The sequence below is a fragment of the Eretmochelys imbricata genome, chromosome 4 (genome assembly GCF_965152235.1).
Source record: "Eretmochelys imbricata isolate rEreImb1 chromosome 4, rEreImb1.hap1, whole genome shotgun sequence".
NCBI classification, from domain to species: domain Eukaryota; kingdom Metazoa; phylum Chordata; order Testudines; family Cheloniidae; genus Eretmochelys; species Eretmochelys imbricata.
The window spans coordinates 44,060,880-44,084,007 of record NC_135575.1 but is presented as its reverse complement, the minus strand read 5'-3'; the positions used below and the strand labels follow the sequence as shown (position 1 = coordinate 44,084,007).

General features: G+C 43.8%; 1 long non-coding RNA gene across 1 annotated transcript in view; it reads right to left on the bottom strand.

Moving 5' to 3' along the window:
* Positions 1 to 375: 375 nt before the first annotated feature.
* The window catches only part of LOC144263534 (uncharacterized), a 130,849-nt gene continuing 108,096 nt past the window's right edge, over positions 376 to 23,128 (bottom strand). Inside the window, exons 5-6 of the long non-coding RNA XR_013345830.1 lie at positions 1,345 to 1,382; positions 376 to 407 (exon numbers count right to left, since the gene is read on the bottom strand). This is a non-coding gene — a long non-coding RNA (uncharacterized LOC144263534). The remainder of the gene's footprint in view (positions 408 to 1,344; positions 1,383 to 23,128) is intronic.

Sequence of the window (23,128 nt, the reverse complement as noted above, 5' to 3'; positions counted from 1 at the left end):
TGAAATTAATTTATATCTATTTCTCTCTCTGATGATTTCTCTCACACTCATCGCCTTAGTATCTGTATACCTTACAGTATTTATATCATGAGGAAAAATAGTCAAACACATATTATGGCCACAGGATGTATCAATACATCCACAAGATGTGATTGCTCAGATTTAACGGTTACATCAGCTTGAGAGAAAAATTCATGCAACTAGCAGTTTATCCTTCATTTTGTATACCAGCAAAAATCTAGCAATAAAAGTATACTTTGGAAGTTGGTTTGTTGTCTCTTAGGGTTGTTTGTGTGCTCACGTTGGCCAAATCTCCTTCTCCAACAATGTGATATAGGTGAGAAAACTGAGGTACAGAGAGATGAAAAGACTTGCCTTAGGTCACACAGTTGAGTCACTGGGAGATCCTGGAATGTAAACCAATAAGTAATGATCATAAATAGCATGCAAAAGATGACTACTAAAGCTTTTACAGTTTTTTTTCAGATTCTCTTTATGATGATTTACTCCTCTGCAATACAATCATTGCACACTGAACGTACCCAGCGTATGCACCACGTGGAGCGGACCAAGGAATCGCCCCGTATTAAATATTAAAAAAAAGTGTTGCTGCCTCCTATGTATGTCAGCTGAGTGCCTACATAAGTAGGCGTCAACATAAGCAGCCTTCAGTGAAAACTGTGATCTCTCACTGGCCACAAGCCACCCTCAGAGTTAATGAATGTAGCAATTAAGTGGGTCTTTGGAGGAAAAATAATAGTCAGAAAATTGAGAGAGTTTAATAGGCAGAGATTTAACACCACTTACTTTTGTCACAGATAATGGCCTGTCAGAAAATAAGTTTCCCTACCCCAATTACAAGTATCCCCTACTCTTTTTCTGGACAATTATTATTTTTCTTTGTTGAAGAAGAACAGCTATTAGCTAAGCCACAATCCAGTTAGGCCCACTGATTGAAGAGGATCTGCTTCTTGTATATCTGGCTGCCACACACACTAAGGCAGGATGGTCAGTGGATTACAGATATCCAGATGTAATTCAGAATCCTCAAGTAGTGCAATTGCTAAGCTTAATTAGCTGTGGGATCCTATTACAGTCACCCTTTTCTGCCCTGCTACTTCTCTCCTGTTGGTTACTCATTTATTATGTCTTCTCTTAAATTAGTCTGTAAGCTCCTCAGGAAGGAACTATTTTCCTTTGTGTTTATATAATATCAAGCACAATGGGGCCCTGATCCTGCATGAGATCCCTTGGTACTAATGCAATATGTATAATAAACAATACTACATGCATTACATCGTTCTTGGCTTCATGGGTTAGGAGGAAGCTTCACAATGCACTCACATTTTTATTTCTGAAAAAGCAGTTGGGTTTACCATTGCCTGTAAAACATTAAAAAACAAAAACAAAAAATGAACTACTGTTTAAAAAAGTTTGCTTTAAAATAATAATTTAGATTTATAAAACAAATTCAGCATTGTTCTAGGCACCTTTGACGTATGTTAAGACAATTATAGACATCTGTAATTCCAATAAGTAATCCCAACCATCTCCCCAAAGCTATAAAATAATTATCTGATTGGAAACCTTCCACACTTGCAAGAGCCTCCTCACTCTACCCCAAAATATCAACTTTGCCATGCCTCTCCCTCCCTGCAAAAAAGATTACTAGTTTCCCTTTTTTTAAAGGCATATCCTGTTTGTGAGACAGACTGGATTTTGAATTTGAAGACTTCAGCATGTTTGGAGTTTTTCAGCAGAATGAGAAGCTCTTTGTTTTAATTTACTTCCTACTATATCCTCTTGGTTCTGGCATTTCACTGAACGAAGGCTATACGCCTTCACAAATTTCCATTTACGCGGAATTCTACCAGTTTAATCAAAGTGAAACATAAGGTACTGTTATGGTCCTTGTACCTTAAGATTTCCTTACTGATAACCCACAAACAGTTCGTTAACCCATTGCATCATTCAGAAGAATAAACAACCTGGGCTCGGCACACAGGAAGTTAGACAAAAAGGAAATAGAAAATATTAGTTTTAAAATATACACATATATATTTTGACCTACGCACAGTTCAAACTGACATTTCTTCATAGAGAAGACTGTCCCTTGTAAGAAGCTTAAATTATTTGAGGAGAAAATTACTATTTTTTTAAAAATTATGAACATTTTAATATAAAACATTTTTGCTATGTTTGAATACTGTGGAGACCAAAAATTTAATTGACAGAAAAGACAGTAAGAGTCTTAACAATGGAGTTGCTGGCATCTTCCAAAATAAACAGAGACACACACACAGAGTCTATTGTCCTTACTCCTACAAGTAGCATCTTTCACGCAGCATCTTTCTTAGCCTTCTTTTGGCTTAACAATGAACTTCTTATTTATTTGTACTACTTTACAGCCTAGGAGCCCTAATCATGGACCATTGTGCTAGGCACTGTACAAAACATAGAACAAAAAGATGGTCCCTTCCCCAAGGAGTTTATCAGTATCAATATAGATGACGACAGACAGATATTGACAGACGGGAGTATGAGTGAACAATGAGACAACATTGGTCAGCAGCAACAGCGGTCTCAGCACACTAGCTGCCTAACTGCTCTCAAGTTTTATGTAGACATAACGGCAAAGGAAGGATATGAAGGTAGATAATGAGGTAGCTCTCTGGGAGTTCACAGGGAGTGCCTCCCAAGTGTGGGGGGCTGCATGAGAGAAAGGTGCTTGTTTGAAAATTTAAGAAATGAGTGATGGAGGCTGGCATCATAGGCCTATCAGAGGGGAGCACAGACAGCTTGATAAAGAATGACAGCTAAACGGGGGAGGGGGTTGGCTGCAAATGACCTTGATAGTGAAGACAAAAAGCTTGTTTAATGCAACAGAGAAGGGGAAGCCAGAAGAGGGATTCAAAGAGAGGGGTGATATTGTCAAAATGAAGGGCTAGGAAATGATCTTTGCAGGGCCATTCTGAATGGATGAGTGAGGCACAACTGTGTTTGTCAAAGCCAGAGAAAAAGATATTGCAGTAATCGAGATGTAAGATTGCAAGAGCGTGGACAGGAGTTTTAGCTGTGTGGATGGATAACAAAGGCCATATCTTAGAGAGGTTATGCAGAAAGAATCAGGAAGATTTAGACGTAGCCCAGATGTGAGGATTAGAGAGCAGTCTGAGTAGAAGATGACACCAAGGTTACAGGCCTGAGTAACAGGCAGGATGTTGTTGTTGTTTACAGTGATTGAGAAAAATAAGTAGGTGGGAGGAGTACTTGGAAGGGAAGATTAGGAGCTCTGTTTAAGCCATGTTTAGCTGATGGCTGGAAACCCACAAGGAAATATCAGAAACAGGCCGAGATTTTAGTTTGGCCAGAAGGAGCAAGGTGTGAAATAGCGAGGTAGATCTGTTAGTCATCAGCATAGAGATGGTAGTTGCATATGTGTTTGCAGATGAGATTACCTAGATTTAAGGTGGAGAGAGAGAAAGGGAACCAAGACAGAGCCCTATGGAACTCCTATAGAAAGCTGGAGCATGGATGTAGATCCTCCTCCAAAAAACACACGAAGAGGCACTTAGAGAAGTAGGAGGCAAATCAGGAGAGGACAGAGAAGTCAAGGGAGTACCAGATGCTATGGTTGATATATATATCATTATATAAATGATCAGCACATCTGATTGTCAGACATTCCGTGCCTCTGGGAGGTTATTTTGCCTTAGTACTGCTGTTAAGAATTTGGTTGTTTGATGAAATTGGGGATACCTTTGGCTATCTGTTGAAGATGGAAGTGAAAGCCTTATGAAGCACTGTAGTGTGTTGTTAGCAACATGAAGATGGTAAGGAATGCATATGTCTGTCCTCTTAACGTCTCCTTTCCATGCTTTTAAGTTCCCAGGTGGATGGAGTGTGTCCTGCTTCAACCTTACTGTCAAATGTAATTTTTGTCAGGGAAAAGATGAGCTGCATCTACTTGGGAATCAGAGGGAGAAACTGTGCTGCTGACGCCCCACCCCCCATGAAAGTAAGTACACCAAGAGCAACCATCCATGTTCAGCAGTAAAGATGTAAGCAATCAGCGGGTGAGAACTTCTGTGAAGGAGTCTGAAACACTCCCTGGCATTTCATGGATTTCCACAAATTGGATATTGCCAGGAGTAGCTGCAGGGTGAGCTTACCTGCATTACACCAGCAGGTCGGCCTATAGTTCTCCTCCTTCCCTGCCAGTGCAAAGCATACCCCTCACCTTCAAACCCACCACTATGGGACACCTGTATGTGTGACAGATACCATTTGGATTGAACCCATGACCTCCACAGCTATAAATCATGAGTCTTTACAGATTGTGCTAAAAAGAACTGAGCATGCAAGCTGAGTTATCACAGCCTCATACTCTCTGTGGATGTGGCACAGAGGGGACACAACACACACATTAGCCATTGGGTTACTCAGGCAAAAGGTGTGGCAAGTGACTCAAACAAAAGTTTACAGATTAAAGCAAGTTCTATGCTTAAAATCCTAGGATAAAGTGGGCTTCCCCCCCCCTCACTGTGTGAATCATGGACAACCATGTCACCTACCCCACACATTAACCAGGAACAGTTTAAAACCCCAGAGTCTTCAGGTCCCTAGCTCAGGCCCTTACCACTTGAATTACAGGAGTGATCACTATGTCCTTTCTAAACCAGCCCTTAGGGAAGGACTTGGCACATACTTTCCCAGTGGACTACATAACTACAGTAACTCCTTGCTTAACATTACAGTTATGTTCCTGAAAAATGCGACTTTAAGTGAAACGATGTTAAGCAAATCCAATTTTGTTTGTATATACACACACACTATAAGTTTTATACAAACAATTTAATACTGGTACACAGCGATGATGATTGTGAAGCTTGGTTGAGGTGGTGAAGTCAGAGGGTGGGATATTTCCCATTGAATGCCTTACAGCTAAATGATGAACTAGCACTCGGCTAAGCCCTCAAGGGTTAATACATTGTTGTTAATGTAGCCTCACACTCTACAAGGCAACACGAATGGAGGAAGGGAAGACAGCATGGCACACAGAGACACACACCCTGTGTGTGGGGGCAAGAGAGAGAGAGATGCACATTGCCCCTTTAAGTACGCTTTCCCCACTCTAAGTACACTGCCTTTAAAAAGATCAGAAAGTTGAGATAGCAGCTGCGGCCAGCAAGCTCTCTCCATCCTGAGCCCTGTCCTGTCCCCACCCTGCTCTATATGGAGAAGGGGTAAGCAGGGGGCAGCAATAAGGGGCAGGGGGGACACCCTGACATTAGCCCTCTTCTTCTCTCCTCCCCCTCCTCTTCCCCCCTCCCAGCAAGCTGGAGGCTCCTAGGAGCAGCTTCAAGGCAGTGGGGGGAGGGACAGCTGAACTGCAGGCAACTGATAGCTTGCTGGGCGGCTGCTGCACAGGGAACTTAGGGGAGCGGGGAGCTGATAGGGGGGCTGCCAGTCCACCCTGGTTCCAAGCCCCCATCAGCTAGCTCCAACGGGCTTCTCTTTCTGCAAGCAGTAGACAAAGCAGGCGGCTGCCAGACTAGGGACCGAATGGCTAGGGAGCAGTTCTGCGGAAAAGGACCTAGGGTGACAGTGGACAAGAAGCTGGATATGAGTCAACAGTGTGCCCTTGTTGCCAAGAAGGCCAATGGCATTTTGGGATGTATAAGTAGGGGCATAGCCAGCAGATCGAGGGACGTGATCGTTCCCCTCTATTCGACATTGGTGAGGCCTCATCTGGAGTACTGTGTCCAGTTTTGGGCCCCCCACTACAAGAAGGATGTGGAAAAATTGGAGAGAGTCCAGCGAAGGGCAACAAAAATGATGAGGGGTCTGGAACACATGACTTATGAGGAGAGGCTGAGGGAACTGGGATTGTTTAGTCTGCAGAAGAGAAGAATGAGGGGGGATTTGATAGCTGCTTTCAACTACCTGAGAGGTGGTTCCAAAGAGGATAGTTCTAGACTATTCTCAGTGGTAGAAGATGACAGGACAAGGAGTAATGGTCTCAAGTTGCGGTGGGGGAGGTTTAGGTTGGATATTAGGAAAAACTTTTTCACTAGGAGGGTGGTGAAACACTGGAATGCGTTACCTAGAGAGGTGGTAGAATCTCCTTCCTTAGAAGTTTTTAAGGTCAGGCTTGACAAAGCCCTGGCTGGGATGATTTAATTGGGGATTGGTCCTGCTTTGAGCAGGGGGTTGGACTAGATGACCTCCTGAGGTCCCTTCCAACCCTGCTATTCTATGATTCTATGACATTATAAGGGAGCATTGCACAGCTTTAAACGAGCATGTTCCTTAATTGATCAGCAACCTAATAACGAAACAATGTTAACCGGGACAACTTTAAGTGAGGAGTTACTGTAGTTATTAGTCAGCAGAAGAATGTTGGTGATCAGGAATCCTGGATCCCATCCCTGGAAAGGAGTGTGGTTTATTGTGGTTAGAGAGGGGATCATCCAAACTGGTTTAGTCACTCTGAGAGGCAGTGTGGTGCAGTGAATAAGCTTGGGATTCAGCATGTTTAGAAACCTGACTTCTGAATTAGCAGTGACATTGCATAAGGCCTATGCTCGCTTATTTAAAAAAAAATAAAAATGGAGGGGTGGGGGGAAGACATTCAGACAGTCTTCCGTTCCTCATTTTCAGGTTGGGATTCATGTCTGTAGTTGATGAGCATAGGGTATTGCCCAGAAATTTGAACTTCTGGTCTCCTCTTTCACAGTTCAGAGAACTTACCTGTAGGCTACTGGGGCATTTGATTAGTCTGTGTCTATACAAGGACACTCAGGAAAGTTCAGTTGATTTCTCTTAAATGTGTGATGTTAATGCATGTAAATTAGAACATTTTTAACCCCATTGTGGAAACTCTCACTGCGGCTTGGTCCATACTTAAAACATACTGGCATAGCTATGTCAGTCAGGAGTGTGAACCCCCCCCCGCAGTGGCATAGCTATCCTGACACAACTCCCACTGCAGATACAGCTATGCCAACAGAAGAGTGCTTCTGTCAGCATAGCTAATTCCATTCAGGGAGGTAGTTTTCCTACACCAGCAGAAAAACTCCTGTCAGCATATACCGCATCTACAGTAGGAGGCTCTGGCGACATGGCCTGTGTCTATACTACAACCTTTGGTCGATATAAGTTAGGCCAGCATAAAGTTGCTGCAGTTAGTAGATCACTCATGCAGAGGTACATATTTGGCTTCTTGCATTGGCTATGCTTGTATTCATCACGAATGCTTGTGTCCATGCACTGTGTGGTGCAACTCACCACTGGCAGCGGCACTGTATTTTGGGAAATTCTGGCAATGCACAATGGGAAAAAACGAGCCATGCAGGGGAGCCTGGCACAAGGGATCAAGTTCCCGTCATGCAACTTTTCCCATTTACAGTGCCATAATTTTCACCCCTTTTTTTAAAAAGCCCACAAACCTACACAGCACTTTTTGCTGTCTGTCATCTGTGACAGAAGCATGGAGCCCATGCAGCTCTGCACTATTGTCATGAATGTTGCAAACACAGGACACATGATACATCAGTATTTGCAGAGCTAAAAGAAGAATCACAGAAATGCGGGACATGACACTTTCGTGGAGAACTGATTGCTGTGGGACATAGTGGAAGCACTTCAAGGTTGTGGGTAGCATTCACAGAGCAGCTGTAAATGGTGGAGTACTGCTCCTGGGCTTAAGAAACAAGTGCAGACTGGTGGGATTGCATCATAATATAGATTTGGGATAATGAGCAATGTCTGCAGAACTTTCAGATCTGTGAGGCCACGTTTCTGGATCTGAGTGCTGAGCTCATCCCAGCCCTCCAACACGGGGACATCGAGATGAGAGCTGCGCAGCCAGTTGAGAAGCGAGTGGTGATGACACTCTGGAAGCTTGCAACCTCAGCCTGCTGCCAGTCAGTGGGAAATCATTTTGGAGCTAGAAAATTAACAACGGGGGTTCAGTGGAGCTACTCACCTCACATGAGTGCCCCTGCCAGCCAGGCATGTCTGCCCCTGCACTCTGTCAACCTTGTTCTGCTTGCAGTGACCCCTGTTGATGGTTAAATTTCTCGAGCAGGTTTTCAGTGACTTGGCCCTCTGCTGAGTCACACACAGGCTGTAGGTGTACAAACAAACAGACTCATTCCAGTATGCAAGTCCAACAGGGCCTCTCACACTGCCCTTTGCAACGTCTTGGTCCATGTCCCTGTCCCTGGGTTTGGTTCTCAATCAGTCTAACAGGGCCTATTAGATTCACCTCAGCCCCTCCTGGACTAGCTTCCAACAGTACCTGTTCTGTTATGAAGCAGTGCCCAGGACCCCTCCCTGATGACTCTTCACTCCATAGTGAGCCTTCCTGATGCCAGCTCTCCAGCTGAGCCACTAGTTCAGGTCAATCCCCTCCCAGTTCAATTAAACACTGACCCTCTTCAGGGTCTTCTGTCCCCTTCTCTGGGCTTAGGCCACTCTACCTGTGTGTGTGGGGCGTGGGGCACCCTATTACTCCAGGTCCCAACTCAGGGACCCTATAAGTAGCAGCCAGTGGCTGCTTCCCTTTAATTACCTGCTGCTTTGTTTTCCTTGAGCACTTCCCCTCTTAGTCCCAGCACCTTCAGCTTCACCCTTACATCAGAGCTGAAGTCTTGCTTAAGATCCAGTCATCAGCTAGGAACACCATCATTACTCCCCTAGCTCCAGCCAGCTCCTTTTAGATGAGCCTGTTGGGCTCTGATTGGCTGCTTCCCTGCAGCCTCTCTATGCAGTCTGGAGGGCCCACCCCTACTGCTCTTTCCTGGGGTGGAGTGTGGTAGGTTCACAAGGCCTCCAGCAGGGGGCCTCAAAGGTTCTGATACACCCCATCACTGGGGGCCGTTGTCATGCAAGTGTGCAGGCCATTGATCATCTCCTGCTGTACAGGAATGTGGCTCTCAATATGCAGAACACAGTGGATGGATTTGATGCAATGGGGTTCCTGAACCGTTGTGGGGCAATAGACAGCACACACATCCCTATTTTGGTATCAACCCACCTTGCAACAGAACACATCACCTGAAAGGGCTACTTTTCTATGGTTATGCAAGCATTGGTTAATCACCAGGGATCCTTCACTGACATAAGTGTTGGGATGGTGCATGATGCTCACATCTTTAAGAATACAGGAGTGTCCAGAAACCTTCAACATTCTTTCCCTACTGGTAGATTGCCAATAGCGATGTTGAAATACTAACAGTGATCCTGGGGGACCCAGTCTTTAACAGTCATCGACAGTGTTGTGCTGGACTGTGCTCTATCTGGCCCTTCAGCTTTGGAGTCTGTTAGGCATGGTCAGCCGGTGACCCAGCCACTGGGGGAGACTAGTCCCCGCCCCTCCCATTGGGCCCAAGACCCTGTCCCTCCCCTCCCTTTCTGCCCCCTTCCCCCGCAGGATCCCAGAGCACTCCCACTGCGGCCTCTGGCCCCAGCACTGGGCAGCCGGGGGGGGGGGGGGGCCGGGGCAAGGCCCCAGCCCTGGGCAGCAGTACCCCGTGCTCTAGGCAGCCAGGCGCCACAGCCAGCCCTTGTGCTCCGGTCGGCTGGGTGGCATGGCTAGGCCCAATGCACTGGGTGGCAGTGTCCCCATCCCCACTGCTCCGGGTAGCTGGGCTGTCCCCAATTCCAGTGCTCTGGGCAGCACAGCCACAGCACCAGCTTCCCTGAGTCCCTGCGAGAGGCGGGCCAGCCAGCCTGGGCCAGCCAGAGCGCTGGGAACCACAGGAGGGGGCCTGGGCTTTGGGCAGAGTGTAGGCAGGGCCACACTAGGCTGCTTGGAGAGGCACAGCCCCTTCCTACGATACCCGCCGTCCATGCTGTTAGGAATTGTGTGGTGTGTGCTGTCTGTCTGTTAAGGCACCCATAAAATTTTTGGTGTTTGCTGTACATTTATAATTATTACACTGTGTTTGTCACTGATCCTCTGAGGTCTGCCACCCTGTACATTAGCAAGTAGTGGGCGCTTTCAGTACTGCTAAGCGTTATGCAGCATGCTTGCTGAAGTAATACATATTAATTCATTTCCAAAACATAGAATTGTATTGCCTACCAAAACCAATGCAAAAAAACTATGTGCAACTGAAAAAACAAATACATTAACTACTTCAGAAGTTTTTATTGTAACAGCACTTAACAAGGGGAAAGGACATTTCTGTCCATTTCAGTCTATTTTGGCTACATATATAACAACTGGGGCTTTCATAGGTCCATGTATGTGAAGCTGTAATTGTCCTGACTGGAGCCCCCTGTGGAGTGGTAAGGATGCTACCCCTGATACCACCTGAAATGTTGGAGGGTGTAGGGAGGTGCTAAAATGGAGTTCTCCCTTGACTGCAAAGGGAAGTGAGCCTGTGATTGTTAGACCTGTATATCAGCAAGAGTCTGCAGCATCTGTGTTTGCTGCCAGAGAAGCCCCATTATGTTCTGGTGCATCTCCCTCTCCTTTTTCTGTTGGGACTCCTGGTCCTTTCACCTGTCCACACTTTCTTTCACCATAGAGCCTGAAATATTAACTCTCCATGCTCTCTGTTCACAATCTGATGCAACACTGGCTTACAGGATTTCATTGAGCATCTCCTCCCGTGTCCTCTTCTTTCTTCTCCCTATTATGGTCAGGCATTTCCCTGGTGCAGAGCGGGGACACTCAAGACCACAACAGCTACAGGTAAAACACAAAGAGGTATCATATTTATATTTAAAACTGAAGGTGAAATTTAAGTTTTAGAACTCCCTTTCCTTGCATCCTTAAAGTTTTAAACAAGACATGCCGATTGGCATTTCAGCTTTGGAGCGCCTCTGTACAGCACTGCTCTCCAGTGCCAGCCCTGGGTATAGCCCATGGGTATAGCCCAGCACGTGCATGTGTGTGTGGGGGGGGGAGCAAGGATGGGGATGGAGGGTGGAATGAGGTGGGAATTGTTCGGCCGCATGAAACAATAAAATTTCAGCACCTATTTCCCTGTGTACAAGTGCAGGGCACTGGCACGAGTACTGGCACTGTTTTCCACAGGTGGTGGAGATTTTAGCTGATATCTTGCTGATGGTAACAAAGGCACAGAGAGCACAGCTGCTGTGGACATCCCAAAGCTACTCAGACCCATATGCTGCCAGTCTGTTTACTGCTGAAGTCATCATAGACTGGGGTGGGAAAGTGTCCTACTGGGGAGGAGGTATTAACGCTGATACCCCTCGAAACCTTTGGGAGAGGATTGCAGAGTACCTCCATGAAAGTTTAACCAAGATCTCTCAGGAGGATTCAAGGGACATCCCTATGTATGTAAACAAACTGCTCTGCATGGACTCCACCTGTCTATCCTTACTGGGGAATGAAAATCAGACAACAGTTCTACCTCTGTTTGTTGTACCATTACTTCTAGTATGAGTAAAACAGTGAAAAGTCAATATTAATGTCCAGCAAAGTTGGGGTTGAGCGCCATCAGTACATTTAAACACTGTAAGGGAAAATGCATTCGAACCCTTACCCGAGGTTCCTTCCTCTGCATCAGGCTTGCATGTGCATGGCTGCCTGGACTGGCTAGACTGCTGCGGAGCCTTGAACAGGTCCTGACTTGCAGCATAGCTGGACCCCTCTCCTTCCCCTGGGTTGCATGTGCTCCACTGTCCTCCTTGCAGTTCATGGCAGGGATCTAAGTCTTGAACTCCTTGGGGATATCCAGGGTAGTCTGTGGGGTGCTGGTGGGCTCTCTTCCAAGAATGGTGTGCAGCTCATTGTAAAAGTGCTAGGTCTGCAGATTGGCACCAGATTGACTGTTGGCCTCCCTGGCCTTCTGGTATGCCTGCCACACTTCCTTCGCTTTCACGCATCACTGCTGTTGATCCCTGTTGTACCCCTTCACCTGCGTCGCTGGTGCAATCTGCTCATAGCTATCTACTTTTCTATGACTGCTCCCTAGCTGTGCCTACACAGCCTCTTCTCCCCACTGGCCAAGGAGAACCAATATTTCCTGTCTACTCCAGGCAGGAGCACATCTGGAGCATGTAGCCAGCATGGTTGCTTGGGTAGTTGCACACAAAAAGGGAGAGATGCTTGATGTGCTTTCCAAGATGGGCAATCTGGAAAAGGCTTTTCAAATATAAGTGTGTGTGTGTTTTTTTTAATGGGGTGGGGTGGCTTCCAGTCTCTGTGACCACTGGCCAGTGGAGTTAACAATTGTGACCAGAGCGGTGAGTGTTGGGCATTGAGGGACAGCAGCTGGAGGACTGTTAAGATTGACATAGGTCATGCACTGCCTATACTTGCATAGCTCAATGCCGCTTGGGGAGGTGGTGTTATTGCCTTGCTGTAATGGGGTACTTACATTGATGGGAGACAATTTGAGTGTAGACACAATCTACGAGTGTAGATTGATGCAAGGTGACTTATGTTGACCTAACTTTGTAGTGTAGACCAGGCCTCAGTCTCAGGAGTAAAGTGGTTTTAGTTGGCTATAGCTTGAGGGTTAAGCTAAAGCAAACTAAACCCACTTTATTCCTGAGTGATAGCTTCCACTGTGGGTTAAATGTGTTTTAATTTATGTGCATTAACTTCACCCCTTTTATTTGATTTGTCGTAACTTTCCTGAGTGTCCCTGTGTAGACAAGCCATAGTTTCAGTCCCTCTTTTGTGATGTGGCAGTTTTGTCATCAAATTAAAATTTGGTGGGTTTGCTTTGGCACATATTTTCCATTAAGGCTACAAAGTTGTAAAATACCCTATAGTATAGGCAAACACTACTTCTGTGTAAATGATATTCAAGGAATCAACACATGAAGAGCAATAATGAGACCAAAAGACTGATCTCAGAGAGTTCTGAAATTTCTTGCAAAAAACTGAGACAATCCTCTGTGTGAGGGGGAAACACCAAAAGCACTGATATCGGAACCTACATTATTCTTTTCATATCAATTTTTCATAAAACCACAATGAAAAATTGAAATAGTGCTCAAAGTTTATATTCTGTGGTTTGAGATTTGCCATTTCAATGAGATTTTTTACAAAATAAAGGTTTAGAGTGCCTTGTAAAACTGAATACTGTAATGCAACCTTAACCATGGTGCAAATATTACTGCGCCTTAACAGCCTTAACCTATTATTATATACAGAACAGGCAGCAACATCTATAGTTAAGGTTATCCAACACTTTTTCCATTGTAAAACACAGTTTTAATTTGCTTATAATTTTGCCAAGTTTTAACTGTTTGGGATAAAATTTTCCATGCTGGATGAATGCTCTTCACAGTCAAATTACATCCCTTAGAGAAAAATCTGGCTGTCTTATTTATATGACAGTGTATTTGAAAGCCTCAATCAAACCTTCCTTACACTATTACCAAAAATACCCTGCTTCTTACTAATGCAAGCGCAGCATGTTCTGCAAAAGTTAGCCTGACACTGGGAGTTAAGAACTCCACCACTGACTCACTATGCATGTAACCTTGGGCAAGTCACTTAACCTCTTCAGTAGTCTACATTACAGTTGTGAGTGTACCTCCCAGCTCTACTCAAGCTAGCATGCTAAAATAGCAGTGTGAACATTGCATCATGAGCAGCGACTCAGGCTGGTCACCCAAACTTGGACCCAGGAGATCAGGTGGGCTTGGACTCAGAGGGCTAGCCCAAGCTGCCGCCCCTACTGCAATGTCCACACTGCTATATTAGTGTGTGAGCTCAAATAGAGCTAGCAAAAAATCTGTCTACCCAGGCTGGGAAGCATACGGCCAGACACAATGAAGACATACCCTCTGAGACTTGCTTTTCCCATCTGTAAAGTGGGTATAGCATAATATTGCTTACCTATTTCAGAAGAATGCTGTGAGGATTCAAATTTAACATTTTCTGTTAGACATGTATAATAAGAACTACTTTGTATTGCTATCACTGTTCAAGTGATATACATTGGGTTTGAGTACAAAGCTTTCAGTTAGAGAGGAAGGTTGATACTGTGATGAAAGCACTAAACCAGATCTCAGGAGATCAATGTTCAGTTCTTGGCTGTACCACAGCCTGCCTTGATCTTTGGCAAATCACTTAATTTCTCTGTTCCCTATCTGTAAAATAGAGATAATACTGTTTCCTTTGACTGTCTTGTCTATTGACATTGTAAATTTGTTGCGGTAGAAAATCTTTGTTACAATGCATTCGTTGCAATGCCTAGTACCATAGGGGTGGGGGGAGGCTCCAGCCTCAATCAGGGCCTATATGCATTATTATAATAATAAATAATAATTCATTATGGGTCTGCTTTAACATACATTGAAATCAACAGGAGTCTTCCATTGACTTTTGCAGGTTTTGGATCAAACCCCAAAAGCTGCAGGTAATATCCAAGGTGCTCACATAATATGGTTTCATAGATTCCAAGGCCCATAGGGACCACTGTGATCATCTAGTCTGACCTCCTGTCTAACACAGGCTATAGAACTTCTCTTTGAACTAAAGCAGCTCTTTTAGAAAAACATCCAACTTGATTTAAAAGTTGCCAGTGATGGAGAATTCACACTGAAGGGCACTATAGATATGTCTATAAAAATGCATTGACATAAGAGGTTATTCCTACAATATTTTCTGATTTCCAGTAGTTAGAGCAGAGAATTCTATTTCTGATTTTGTTATTAATTCTCTATTTGACAAAGAGGAAGGACACTTAACCTCTCTGCTTAACCTCCATTCACTTGTCTTAACAAGTTGTATAGTGCTAGTTATCTGCTCTACAATATCGGAGTGAAGTGAGACTTAATTGTTTGTAAGGCAATTCCACATATTTCAGTGAGGTACTATAGAAATGGAAGGTGGTATTTTTTCCATTATTTTTTTAAATTAACATATTTTGTCTGTCATTTACAGTAACACCTTGTGAGCTAGAAGGAACAGGCATCAGTTTAGGTATTGTGGGACTGTTCATGAAATATGGCATTGATTTTTTTTAAATTATTGGTGGAGGAAGAGAACTGCAGAATTTGTTCTAAAATTTTTCCAGAAATGACCCATCCAGCAGTGAACATGTGTAAGGTAGATACATTTTGCTGGAGATTTTGTTAGACCTATAGGTCTAACCAGACCTTCAGCTGTGCTGCAGCGGTTTTGTGCTACTACTGTAATGAAAAGCAGCCCTAAATCTGGCTTACCTACCTACTTGAGGTTTCAAGAGTAAACTTTGGATGGCATAGAACCACTTTAGCAGCTCCTACACTACCGCCTGGGGTGGTTTAGTTGGAGTCTCTATGCCCCATCAATCCTTGGCTGCTAGAAAGACTGCTGGGACAGCTAAAAGAAGAGTACTTGTGGCACCTTAGAGACTAACAAATTTATTTGAGCATAAGCTTTCGTGAGCTACAGCTCACTTCGTCGGACAGCTAGTGGCCAGTGCAGATTTGAGCAGCCTTTACGAGGACTGAGGAAAGGGATGGGGGGGAAAATGGCATCTTTCCACAGCCTTTCCTCAGAATTGTCCTGAGCACTCCATAGCTTAGGCTCAAAACAGGACCCTCTCTACCTTGTATAGTTCATGACAACCCTACTCTCACTGCAGTACTGAGACCTACGCACATGTGGGTTTATGTTTGGACACACCGTGTTTACCTGACCCTGCTCCCATTTTAAACAATAGCATTTTTTTCTGAGTAGGCTCTGCAGGATCTGGCCTTTTTTATATATGTTCAAGTTATTTTTCTAATGAAGAACATATACCAAAGAAGCAGTAGATGTTTATCTCTGTGTGTCCTTTCCCTAAGGTATTAGCTTAAGAAAATCAGCACTGTATTTTCAAGAACAACTTTTAACTATTTTTTCCAAAGCACAAAGTTATAACAAACACTGATTTTCCAACATGAAGCTAAGATAAACATTGGCCCCTATAGTTGTGCTGAATATATAACGAGATACTGTTCACCACAGCACATGGTAAGAGCATTTTTTAAAAGTTACATCTATGTTCTGATACTCAGACTTAGCCTTTCTGTAATTCAGTGAAATTGAGATGAGAGAGATAGCCAGAGAGAAGCAGCAGTTGAACTCAGATGTGTAGGAAGTACTTGATTCTGTTTCTTCATGTCAAAATGTCTGAGAGATTACTTTTTTTGAATGTAGATCCTGCTTATACTGATGCTACTCACAAATCCACTAGAGAGCAGTTAAACCCCACATTTATTGTGGTTTATTTTTGTATCTGTTTCTGTGCCATTCATTGTACTTCTTCCAAATGATTAATAATGTCCCAAATACTTTCTAAGTACAGGGCTGAGCCAATCACTTTTTTACAGTTGCTCTGACTCATACCTATTTATATCATTATTGAGCCGTATAGTATTATTTTTTAAGATCTTGGATCACTTTTAATTTGGCATGAATCACTTCATTAGAATGAAAAAAATATGGGCATAATATATAGAACTGACTTTGATGGGGTTTTTGCTTAAGTAATGACTGATAGCCCCAATTTGCGAATACCCCACAATTCCTATTTATAGGCCAAGAGTTGAGGGGTCTCAGTACCTTGCAAGATCAGGTCCTGATTGAAGAGTAGTCATTATGGGCCTGATCCTCCTTCCACTGACTGGCTTCACTGATCCAAGTTCAGGGCATCTACAATTACATTTAGCACTAGTATTAAACACTATTGAAGAACATTTTACATTTTTTTAGACACCTTTCTGTTGCAAGGTTAGAAGGATTCTGTTTTTTATTGGTGTATGACAGTAAATGTTGATTTCACTGTACACAAACAAAACAATTAAAATATTTCTATTGATAACTGAAATTTACAGATAGGCAAAGTAAGAAAAATGTTGCTTGAGAACTTATTTGAATTTGATTAAAGGATATTTAGTGTGTGTATTTTGACAAGTGATGTTGACCATTTGTATTTTAATGGTTATAAAGCTTTGACTTTTTGAATCTCAACTTCTACTGTCATTAAATAATTATTGGCTGACCCACTATTATCTGACAGACCTCCCCATAATTTCCCACAAAAATGAAAATTTAAACTGATAAAAATCTTTAAAAAAATTATTAAAAATCTAAAAAACAAAATCCGTCAAAATTATATATATATAAAAATTCTGCCAAGCCTATCTAAGTTCCCATCCTGTCAGTGGAAATGAATAAAGCTCATTTTTAAAAATAATGTTCATACATTTCAGAAGGAATCCATTTTATTTCATTGTAATGAAAGAGACAATCTGCAATTTATAATAAGATAAATTCTATTTCTTTGATGAAAAGGCATGGTCCAGGGGCTGGAACATAGGAATGGAAGCCAGAAACTCTGGAATTCTACTCTTGGTACTAACACACACTTTCTCTGTGATTCCACCTCTCTGCCTCAGTTTCCAGATATGTAAAATAATTATAAAATTTCAGAGAACATTTTGAGGGTTAAATAGTGAGACAAACAGCTCTATAAAAGTGTTCCATATTATAGTCTGGCTATAAAAACTGATTTTGTAGCAACAAAATGGGGATTTGTCTTAAAAGTTACCACTTTGTTAATGACTACTGGAGCCCCACATTATGCCTTCTTCAGCAATCTTCTTCACGAGAAGTTCCATTATAAATTCTGCCTGATCTGACTCAGCAAGGTGAGTTGAACTCCTCTTGCCCTATTTGAGGTGGGTAAATAGTATTCAAATGATACAAGTACCTCAATTCTAAACTTATTCAAACATCTCCACATCAAAATGCCTTCATTGACTTGGACTGAGCTGCACAAGCCTTTTACAAATCCATTGTGAATAGCCTTCAGCCATCTGTCAAGATTAATTTTAAGTTTAAAAAAGTCTCTCCTGTAAGGTTTCACATTTCATTTTGCGACTATAAAAGCAGTTTACTTAATCTCAGGATGGTACACAGCTGCTGGCTTAGGTTCTGCCTCAACAATGGCCTTCCTGGGCTAGTAAATTGATTTGGAGGGCCAGTTAAACCAAATAAGAGCCCTCCTTTTGGGATAAACAAAAACTCCCAACCCAAAACCATCTTCAGCCATCCCAAGTTTAAACAATTCCTTCCTTGGCTCTTCCCCTATAGTTGCCAAGTTCTGCACAACTCCATGGGATGTTTATATAAGTAGTTTACAAATACTCAAATTAGTTCATTCAATAATTTTCATACATTCACATAATTGTATATAACCATAAACTTCAGCTTAAGGTCCGTATATCTGGTCCCAAGTAGTACAGGGGGTTGGATCTGGAGCTTTGCAAAACCTAGCAGCTGGGGCTGGCGGGTTGGTGTTGAAGGGTGTCTGGGGAGTAGGTGAGTGTTGGCACGAGGGAGGTGAGGAAGAGCCAGAGCTGCTGTGTTTGTGTGAATGATGTGGGGCTTTCAAGGTGTTGTGGGGGTAGAGGTATCTGGATGGAAGAGTGTGGGGGGGGAGTTCAGTGGCTAAGGGTACAGTTCTGGGAGAGGTGGGGAATCGGAAGCTGGGGACAGCTCCGTTTGCAGAGGTGTCTTGAAAAGAGCTAGGTTTGTGGGAGTGTCCGAGGTAAGGAAAATGCTGGGGGACAGTGGGGTTTGTGGGGTATAGCAAGGCCTTGTGTGCGCTCTGGGGAAATGTTGCGTGGTGGGAACTGGGTGGATGGGAGTGTCTAATAGGGCATGACTGGGGCCCCCTCTCCTCACCTTCTAGTCCCACTTGCCTGTGCCTTTTAGCAGCTTTTTCCTCACTCATATCCAGCAGAGGAGTATTGAGATAATAGCTGCTTAGTTAGCACATATTACAAGTTACGCACCAAAAAGCTCACCAGTAGTAAACCAAGCTTCTTATACTTTTTTCCTCTCCCATGATGCATTGTTTCCCAGCCTACAATTTCCATGCATCCTTCAGGGAATTACAATTCCCAGAATTCCCTTGTTTTTCACTGAACTGGGGTCAGGCCATGCTTACCCTATTGCCCGCCTTAAAGAGCCAGTACTTGGAGAAGGGATGGGCTGGCCTGCTCTTACAGGAGCAGCACACCCTGTGTCAATGACACTGACAAATCTGTCTTGGTGTTCTGAATTAAGACAAGGTGAGATTCTGGGTAGCTAATGCGTGAGTCATTGATATGCAGGTATATGCTGACTTCTCTTTCTCATACAAAATCACTTGCCCTTCATAACTGAAACAGAGTGGGCAATACCACAGTTATACGTATGCTCTGGGATTGGTGGAAAGTCAGTGTGGCAAATTGCCGGCACTACTATGCTGGGTCTCGCGCGGTCTCTTCTTGGGGGGGGAAGGGGGCGTTCAGGGCACCATTTCTTGCCCCTGAACTAGGGTATTAACTGCCCCATTAGTGTCCTAGAGGAGAGGAGTGGAGAGGAAGGGACCCAGGCCCGTCCTCTATTCTGGGTCTCACCCCAGGGGCCCTAGGGATAGCGGTAAACCACTAGAACTAGCAGTTCCTTCCCCTGGGCTACTTCCCTCTCCTGCCCTTCAGCTTGTGGGACTTCATGCCCTCCCTCTGCACAAACCAGGTGTCCCTTTACCTAGGGTCTTGGTCTTCTTAGCCCATCGCAGCACTTCTCCAAACTCTCCTCTGCTTCCCTCCAAACTGATCTCTGCTCCAACACCAATCCACTCTGCTTCAACTCCTCCTCTTGTCTGATTGAAGCAGGGAGGTTTTATCATGTGACTGGCTTCAGGTACTTTAATTAATTTATAGCAAACTTTCTTTCCTCTACAGGGAATAAGGCTCCCTTCTAACACTCTTCTGCTGCCCTCTGGCCATGATGTATCACAGTCAGATTGTTCTTTGTTTTAAAAAAAATCCTCTTTTTTGGCACCCATCGTCTTGAACACCAACTGGCTTCCCCCATCTACAATGGATAATTGTTTTCACCTTTTGGTAAAAGGAAGGTATAGACACTTCTGTGAGGTATTTCAGAGTTACACAATAGGAGTATTTAATTATATACACATTATGGAGTACCTATTTCAATAAGCTTGTAAAGCTTTTGGCTATGTCATTTTTTGAGCTCTCTTAAAGGTAAGAAATATGCTTGGGGGAGCACAGACAGAGACAGATCAAGTCTAAAAGGACCTGGACTGACACTGCAATGGTGTTAGAACTGAACCAGTATTGTTCTGGTTAGAACACTTTCATTAGTGTGGAGTGGCCTGAGGCCAGAATGAAACTAATCAGGGAGTGAATTGGAGAAAACAGAATCAAGCGCAAGGAGCACAGTGGTAAAATGGAGGAGGGAATTATGATGGAAACTGGAGAAGCAAGTGTGATTAAATGTTTTTATGAAAGTAAAAGCAAAGAAGCCAGGATGAAGCGAAGTTGAGAGATGAAATAAAGAAGGACAGCATATGGGAGGGGAGGGGGCCAAGGGGACAGGTTGTGTGGTGAGAGGCTCACATAAGTCAGATAAAGGGATAATAGAAACGAGGAAGAGGGAAGTGAGTCATTGTGCCACTTATATGTCAGTCCTAACTTTAAAATAATTGACAAGATCCTGGGAATAGAGGAGACAACAGAGCATGTCAGAGAGGAAGAAGTAGGGTATGATAAATGAAGGAATTCTCAAGGGATAGAGGTATGTGAGTATATCAGGGAAAAGGAGAATTGTTTCAGCTTCCTGTTGCTTGTTAAAGACAATTTGCAGTGAGGCATAGCCATGGGGCTTCCTCCAGAGGTACTCAGCAGAGCTAGAGCATAAAAGGGGATAACAAAGGCAAGGGGAAAGCCAAACTTGGTTGAAGGTGTAGCAGATAGATGAGAAAGGGGAGGAAAACCAATCATAGCAGCAGCTCCCAGCATGGTGATTATATGAGGGTATATTTCAAAATCTGTAGTAAAGGGGGTGAGGGTGGACTGTCATGTGTCTCAGGTAATAAGTGTAGGGATAGTACAGTAAATATTGTAAAACTTATAAAAGGCAGCGGTGAACCTGGCTGAGATATCACTCCTGAGGGTGGCAAAGGCCCAGAGAAGGCAACTGCTTGAGGCCACCTGGCCTGTACGTTGCTGGTTTCTTCATAGTGACAGTGCCACTAGAACTCACTGAGAGCAGTGTGGGAAGATGCCCTACTGCAGCGTGAGGAACAAGGCAGCTTTTCTGAGAAATTTTCAGTCAGAGCTTAACGAATACGCGCTTGACAACTTTATCTAGGCTGTGCCAGAAGACAAACGGAATATTCTTGTCAAGGTCAACCTAAAATTCTGAAAAAGAAGGGTTGTCATCACGGTCTAGTTCTGCAAACCTGTTCAAAGCTAAACCCCCTAAGCCAGCAATAAGGCATTTCTACCCCTGAATCCAAGATCAGCATGCAAGTAATTTGTTTTGGACTTGGACTCAGCCTGGAAAAACAAAGCACAGTGTTTTTATGTTTTCATTATATGTTTGCTTTACAATTTTATTCATAAAAATATGTACTATTGATTACCACTTACTGGATTGCTTGCAAGGATTATTTTAAATTGTCTAAGTTTTTTATTTTAACGCTTACATATAGGTTTCAGCGTAGTTCTTGTTCCATTTACAAGAATACATCAGCTTATGTTGCTAGACATTCTATCTGCCTACCCTGACATTAGCATGCATGTGGGAATGTTTTTCTGTTGCCTATCATATTTAGTCTTATTTTTTGCCTCTTAGTGCCAATGAATGTTAAAATAAACCAACTAGTCCAAAAAGCAATTTATTTTGTTTGCTGCCTGCATGCATTCAGCCACCATTTTAAGAGGGAAAAGAGGGCAGGAAAAAAAAGTGGGGAGGGGGATTTTGGGGCCTGTGAACACTTTTTTTAAAAAAAAAGCCGCATGAATTAATACATTTACCTGAGTTCCCTTCCCCTTCATCAGTGGGTTCCACTTCAGGACTTGTCTGGGTTGGGTTTGGCTGGCTGTTGAAGAGCGCCTGGCTTTCCATGGGATCAGCATCCTTTGTATGAGTTCTTCATTGCTGTGAGCTACTGGAGACTGCTGTCTCTGGATTTCAGTCCACTGTCACTCACAGGGTGGTTGTGTGGGGTCCCTGCCCAGTATGGCATCCAGCATCATCATAATATCAGAAGGTGTAGCAGGAAACCTCCATTGCCTTTTGATAGGACTGCTATAGTTCCCTTCCCCCTTTCCTGGCATTGCTCCTTATCCCTGGCCTACCCCACCTTTAGTTTCTTCTTTGTAATGTCAGAACAAACATCTTTATTCCTATGGCAATTCCGCAGTGGGGCTTGCGCTGCCCCTTCTTCCATCAGGCTGATGAAGTCCAGAACTCCTCTCTTGACCCAGGCTGCAGCATGAGGCTTGCCTGAACTTTGCCGTAGCTCCGTCTGGTGACAGACCTGTGCACTGGGCTAGCACAGGTGTGCTTGCAAAGGTGGGCTCGTAGGAAGAGAGAAATTTCCAGAACAGGCTGGGGAGGTTACAGTGAGCGGCAGGCTTCTGGTCTGGCAGCCCACAACAAGGCCCCTAGTCCCTGTGTTTGGAATCGCTAGGGAAACCCTGTAGCACCACCCTACCCTTGGAGCCACATGCTCTGAGCCCTGGGCAGCGGAGTTCAAAACTGGACCACAGCCGTCACTGTCACTGGGACGGGGTACGGTGTGATTGTTGCTAGAGGATGGTTTATATTGGATGAGGTAATAAAATGTCAACACAGGCAACATACCAACAGAACAGTGCTGGTACAGGGCTTATGTCGTATGGCGAGGTGGTTTAATTTGCCTGACAGAATAGGAGAGTTTTACTGACAGGATGCAAAATTGTGTGTGGATACATGCAAAGATATTCCCCCATAAGGCAAGTCTTACTGGTAAACCTTCATAGTGTAGCCCAGGCTTCAATGTCTCAAGACCATCACTTGTCATCCTCCCTGCAAGGAAATTTAATGTGATTATTTTAAGGTCACTATTACTTAGTAGCTCAGCCACATAGACTCAGTAATAAGGACAGCATCTCCTCACGTGTGATCCAGAAGCAGCATCTCATATCCCGAAGTGGTGATGGTTATTATTGTTGTTGTGACAGGGGCTCGTGGCTGCTTATTAAGGTTATTGGGAACGGAAGTAACCACCCAGAGACCCTTAAAGAGACATCTTCGAGGCTAATGTCCGCAGCCAGCCAGCCAGCCTAGAGATTCCAAATACAGAGGGTAGGG